This window comes from Tarenaya hassleriana, unplaced genomic scaffold, assembly GCF_000463585.1.
Source record: "Tarenaya hassleriana unplaced genomic scaffold, ASM46358v1 Cleome86, whole genome shotgun sequence".
Classification (NCBI taxonomy): domain Eukaryota; kingdom Viridiplantae; phylum Streptophyta; class Magnoliopsida; order Brassicales; family Cleomaceae; genus Tarenaya; species Tarenaya hassleriana.
Window position 1 is genome coordinate 349,932 of NW_010971018.1, and position 6,803 is coordinate 356,734.

General features: G+C 39.7%; 1 protein-coding gene across 1 annotated transcript in view; it reads right to left on the reverse strand.

Annotated features, from left to right (window-relative positions):
* Positions 1-4,565: 4,565 nt before the first annotated feature.
* The window catches only part of LOC109116233, a 16,691-nt gene continuing 14,453 nt past the window's right edge, over positions 4,566-6,803 (reverse strand). The window contains exon 4 of the mRNA XM_019201301.1: positions 4,566-4,764. The gene's annotated coding sequence lies outside the window, so the exon portion shown is untranslated. The remainder of the gene's footprint in view (positions 4,765-6,803) is intronic.

Consider the following 6,803-nt stretch of genomic DNA (forward strand, 5'->3'; position numbering starts at 1 on the left):
ATATTGTTTGAACGAATTGAGGAATGAGTGAGGTCATACGGTTTAGCAACTACAACAGATGTCGGGGAAAACGGTCATGTGCAGATCGAAGGATACGGTGAATATCATCTTTGGCATAAGAAAAGTACATTTTGGGATTTGCATGCCTTACTGGAGACATCACAAGTTGCGTCATAACCTCGATGTCATGCATATTGAGAAATTTTTTTTTTGATAACATCATGAATACGGTACTGAATGTGTCATCGAGGTCAAATGATAATGTGAACTCGAGAAAGGATATGAAGGTAATTTGTTCGAGAAAAGAGCTAGAGCTTACAGCAGATGGAAAGGCCCCTGCCCCCATTTTTCGTGTTTATGGAGAAGCTCAGAAGAATTTTTTCAAGTGGTTAAAAGAAGATGTAAAATTTCCATATGGATATTCTTCCAATCTATCTCGATGTGTTGACATCGAAGGAAATAAGTTGATGGGTATGAAGAGTCATGATTGTCACGTCTTCATGCAACGACTACTTTCTATTACATTTGCTGAGATACTTCCAGAAAATGTACATGACGCTTTATCAAGTATAAACAAAATTTGATCAATTTTGTTCTCAAATATGTATCTTATATATGCACATATATAAGTTTAACATAAAATTGTTTGCAGGGATTAGTACATTCTTTCGCGATCTTTGTAGTCGGACATTAAAAAATGAAGACGTGGGGGTAATGAAACATAACATCAGTTTAATATTGTGCAATCTGGAGAAAATCTTTCCACCCTCATTTTTTGATGTGATAGAACACTTACCGATTCATCTACTACGGGAAGCAGAACTCGGTGGACCGGTTCAATTTCGGTATGCATGTGTACAGATAATTCAGTATTTTTATGTTATTTTAGATTTATAAGTTTTTAGGTTACACTGAATATTTATAATATATATATATGTAGGTGGATGTATCCGTTCGAACGATTTATGTAACATTTGAAGAAAAAAGCTAAACAAAAAGTTTTTGTTGAAGGATATATTGCAGAACAGTATATTAACGAAGAAATCTCCTTCTTCACATCCTTTTATTTTGAAGATCGTGTCATGATAAAAAGTAGATGGCACAGCAGATCATTTAATTGTGGTGATGGACCAGATTATTCGTTACATGAAGGCATACCACAAATTTTCTATAGAAAAGGACGATGCGGTGGTAAATCGTCATACGCCTATTTATCTGATCAGGATTATCATATAATCCATACTTATGTGTTGTTGAATTGTGAACAAATCCTACCATTGGAGAGGTTAGTCCGTATAATTGACTTTTATATGAATTAAATATTATTTAACTTTATATAATATTTAACATATATTTTTTTTATTCATGCTTTTTGCAAGATTTTTGATGATCAAGTGTTCAACACTTACGGAAACGTTACTAATGAGGAGTTAAACAATATAAAAAGAAAATGGTTTTACAACATGGTTGAAACAATACGTAAGTTTATTAAATTTTTCTTGTAATTAATATGTCGATAAATTAATTTGATCATATAATTCATTTATATTTTTTTCCTTCAGATAAATACTTCAGGAGAAGAACATCCACTATGGTTACGTGAGATAGTTCAAGGTCCGCTTCATCGAATCATTGTTGGCCTATATTTTTTTACCAGGGGTTATATTTTTCATACATATGACCACGGACAACATCGTTCAACGATGAACTACAGCGTGTGTGTGAAAGGTTCTAACTACTGTGCTTCAGACGATGAACCAGATTTCTATGGTATCTTGCAACAGATATTACAACTTGAGTATCCGGGTCATGTTGGACTTAAAGTGTTGATATTCAAATGTGATTGGTTCGACCAAACACAGGGACGTGGGTTATGAGTTAACAAATCAGGCATTGTTGATGTGTGTTATACTCATCGCTATGCAAAATATGATCCATTCATCATGGCGTCTCAAGCAGATCAAGTGTGTTTTGTCCCATACCCTAGAAAAATTAAGCGACGCAGTGACATTGATTGGAGGGCTGTTGTGAAAATTAATCCCAGAGGCACCATAATTGACAAAAATGGACCAGAGCAGACTCCGTTACAAGATGACGATCGCATTGTGTTACGTATTGATGACACCATCAATATAGGAGATCTCACATTACCGTATAGAATGGTTGAAGAGCTTGGAATTGATAATAACGATGCAGATGTTGGTTCTGCCGAAGAGTCAAACAATGATACTGCTGGAACTTCTGAAAACGGAACATTTGATTAACTTGTTTGATTATGTTGTATTTTGTTATTATTGATTATGTTGTATTTTGTAAAATCTTAAAAATATGTTTCTTTACCGGTTTTAATTTTCTGGGTTATTTTTGCGACCGCATTTCTGTCGCAAACCAATTCATTCCTCCTTGTATGCGACGGTACAGTACTGTCGCATGCGCCACATGTCGAGAAATAAGTCGCCGAGTAGCAGTCTTGACTTTCCAGTTTTTTGCGATGGACCGTCGCAAGTAGCACGTGTCGAACGATCAGTGGTCTAAATGTTGCGTGTTCCGAAATTTACTTCTATGCGACGGTACTTTTACCATCGCAATGTGCTAAGTGTTAGAGACCAACGGTCGCCATGCAGTGTGCTTAGGAAGTCTCGCCTTTTGCGACAGAAACGGTGTCGCAATGTCTCATAAAATTGATACGTGTCACCGGATTTTAATGAATATGCGACCGTTTTACCGTCGCAATGCACTAAGTGTCAGAGGCCAACGGTCCCATGCAGCGTGCTTAGGAAGTCTCGCCTTTTGCGACAGAAACGGTGTCGCAATGTCTCAGAAAATTGACACGTGTCACCGGATTTTAATGAATATGTGACCGTTTGCTACCGTAATTTCTGTCGCAGTGGTTAATAAACCTGGTTTGCTCCCTTAGAAGACGAAACTTCGAAAAATTTATTAAGTTTTGGCGATTTCGCCTTTTCGCTCGCCGCTTCCCTCTGTCACCGTCGATTTCGCCTCCTTGCATCGTTTTCGACTTTGTTCCGCCGTTCTAAGCCCTCGTCTTTCGTCATCGCCCTCTGTTTCGCCGTTTTCACGACGTAAGTCTCCGGATGTCTCTCGTCTTTCATCACAGTGTGTTAAGTTTTTTGTTTTCTATTTGTAGATTTCATGGTTTATTGCTTTTTGTTGTTATATACGAGTACATGTTTCTGTATGCGTACATTTCATCCTTTTCATTCGTTTCTATATATGTATCTATATATATGACGAAACTTTTCTTTCGTATTATATGTGTTTTTCGTTGTATATATGTTTTTGATGTGTATGTACGTATATATATGTATCTGCATATATGTATGATGTTGTATATATGTGTATTTATTCGTGTAGATATGGGTGTATGAATGTATCCGTGTTAGTAGTTATATAGAAATGTCTGTATGTATCTGTATGTGTGTAATCTTCTGAGTATGTATATATACGAGTACATGTGTTTTAAACGGATCATGACTTCTGTATATGTATCTGTATAGTTCTGTATATGTGTTTTTTGTGGGTCTGTATGTGTGGTCGTATGTGACTGTACGTGTGTTTCTTAGGGTTAGGGTTAGGGTTAGGTTTAATTCTTACGGTTTGTGAGATTAATTAATTAGTAAACTGTAGATGAGCCTTTCTGGATCGAGTGTTAGAACTGGGAGCGGAGTTCGTTCCCGGGGACGGGGAACACCTACTTCGTCTCCCCGTGTTCAGCAACCACGTCTCGATCAACGATTTACCGGTCAATCATTGGCCGATGACATCGGTTCTCCTTTATCTCTAAGGGAGATTTTGGAGTCTCCTGATCGTCGTGACACTAGACCTCATATCCATTTTGTGGTTAAAAGGTTTAGTCGAAGGAGGCAATAAAAGAAGGTTTGTGGTTAAAAGGTTTAGTCGAAGAACTCGGTTTTGAGAAGAAATCAGTGGAAGTGTTTTGTGATTCTCAGAGTGCGATCAGAAGGTTTGGTGAATGTTCTGAAATTCCACACCGATGAGAATCCTGCAAATGCGCTCACGAAAACAGTTCCCATCAGCAAACTCGACAAACTGTTGAGATTGCTGAGATTGACCGATGATTGAAAAATGATCATGAAGGTTTGGGTAATGGGCTGTTAAGCGGTTGAGTAATAAGCAGATAAGGTGGAGATTTGTGGGTTGATATCTGCATATTTGTGGAGCTTCGTCTGTGAGTATTAAGCTCAGGAAGAACTTCAGTTTCAATCAGAAGGTTTCACTTTAGTGGAAGACGACGTCGCTTTTGAAGGAATTGTTGTTTAATGGACTCAAGGGCATACTGGTAATTTCGAAGATGGGTTTGTTAGAGACTTTAATAAAAGTCTGAGACGACGGACGCCATTGTTGTAGAGCTAAATTTTTCTAATTCTTGTAACCCAAAGACTGAGAGAGATCTTGGTGAAATTCTCCCGTTCGTGTTGTTCCCAGCCATAATCAATAAACTACCCAGGCTTTACTGAGACGTAGGATCAAGCACAACGCTTGAATCTGAACTCGTAATCTGTAACGACCCAAAATCCGGTATTTCGGATATTGATGAATCGTCACTTGGGTTATAAAAAAAATACGATTTACTCTAAAATCAACCATCAAAATCACATGTCTACAGCGGAAGTCTAAAATAACATAAGTCTAAAATTCTAAACGTGTAAAAATAGAAAATCAAATTCTTCGTGTTTCTGGCAACTATCGAGTCCAACCAAAACAATCTGTTTCAGCTTTCACCTGTGGGAAAAAAGGAAGGGGTGAGCTACGCGAATAGCTCAGTGAAGCAGCAAGACTATAAACCTCGCCTCCGTACCCAACATAGACAATCAAATAGAAAACAAATACAATCAACATTCAACTCAAGCAAACTCATTTTTCTTCAACTTTTCTCTTATCTTTTCTTTATTCAATTATTTAAAACGAGTTCAGACTATAGGACCATTCAGTATCCCTCAGACGTAGCTCAAAACTCTTTTATAAAACAAAACCAAAAATATCTTTGTAACCCTCTACGGATCGCCGCCGTAGTCGGGGTTACTAAAACACGATCAATAGTAATAACCCTCTACGGATCGCCGCCGTAGTCGGGGTTACCATTCCACATGGATCGCCGCCATGCCCGTATCGTTATGCCATCACATACGGATCGCCGCCGTACCATGGCTTCAAAACTCAACCAATAGTCGTAACTGTTGGGGAATCTACGGGTTCCTAGCATGCGATCATATCGATCTAGGGTTTGGTTTACTAGGTTTCATGCAGCGGAAGAAAAATCTAAACCTAGTCAAACGTCACACGCAACCAAACTCGCAGAACCCGAAAGATCTTGTATATCATCGAGGGAATCGTTACTTACCTCGTTCTCGATGAGATTTGAAGTTTATTTCGATCCGGGGCCTGTTCTAAACCAGCTAGGACTGAAGTTACAGTCTCTCTACACGTATCCACACCGACGGGAAGGATTCCAAACAGTTTGGAACGAATCTGCTAGGATTAGTGAAGAAAAGGGTAACTCAAAAGACGAGATCCAATCCCGGGACAATAGAAATCCAAGAGAACAGCTTCTCTAGGGTTCTAGGGTGTTTTTCTGAGTTTTAGGTCGGCTCTCTTTTGAAGTTTAGACGAAACCCTAAACTTAAATAAGATTAGAAAACCCTAAAATCAAATTTTGGAAATATTCCGGATCCCGGTCCGCCGGACCAGGAGCTTGGTCCGGCGGACCAAGCTTAGTCCGAAGCACGCACCGTCTGACCTGGAGGTTTGGTCCGGTTGACCAACTTTTGGTCAGCTCTGGACCAAACCTCTTGGTTCCTTTCCGGTCCGCCGTTCCAGCATCCTCGGTCCGCCTGTTTCCTGCGTCTGGTCCGGGGCTGACCAACTCTGGGTCAGCCGGACCAGGTCTGGACAGATGACCGCAGACCGAGCTTCCGGACCTCCTGGACTGACCAAACTTGGTCCGGGGCTGACCAAACTTGGTCAGCTCCGGACCAACACACTGAAAACTCCTTTTCATGCTCGTTTCGGTCAAATCTCGTTTCCATTCTTCGTATTCTTCACGTATAAGTCCATCCCTATTGGTGTGTGACCCTGTAGGCCCATTCTAAGTGGTAGTGACTTTAGGAACCTTTCCCGAACCACAAGTCATGGTTAGTGTTGGTTGTGATGCTCTAGGATGATCCGTGATATGACATTTTGACTTTGTATTGATTCATTGATTTATGAATGCATTACTTTTCCCGTTATATGATTAGCATGTTTGTTATATTACGGTAAATATCCTTGAATCATTGCAGATGATTCTAAATTCCCTGGTCAGTTATCATTGTGGGAACAATGATGAATTAAGACCAGCATGATGTGTGATAGATGATTATGATCATATGCATTAGATGCAAATCACAATCATGGGTTCTCGTTTGGAACGAGTTACTGGATGACCCGCATGAGATTGTCACATGGACATGAGTCATGACTTGAATCTCATACAGCGGTTCGTTCTTGGATCCTCAGACCTGAGATGTCTAGAGTATCTGATATGAGGAGTGACGTGTCTTGACTGCGTCAAACGTCGTCTTTAACCGGATAATCATAACGGCGTTGCTCAGATACGTTCACCAATCATATGCAGATAGTAGACATGCAATACGAGACTTGTCACCTCCTACGCAGGAGAGATGTCGCTGGGCCCCTCGTGGAAATCGGACTGTGAAAATGCGTGGCCACGCTATAGATGAAGTTGCATCTATTTTATTAGTCGATTTGCCAAGACGAGAAAG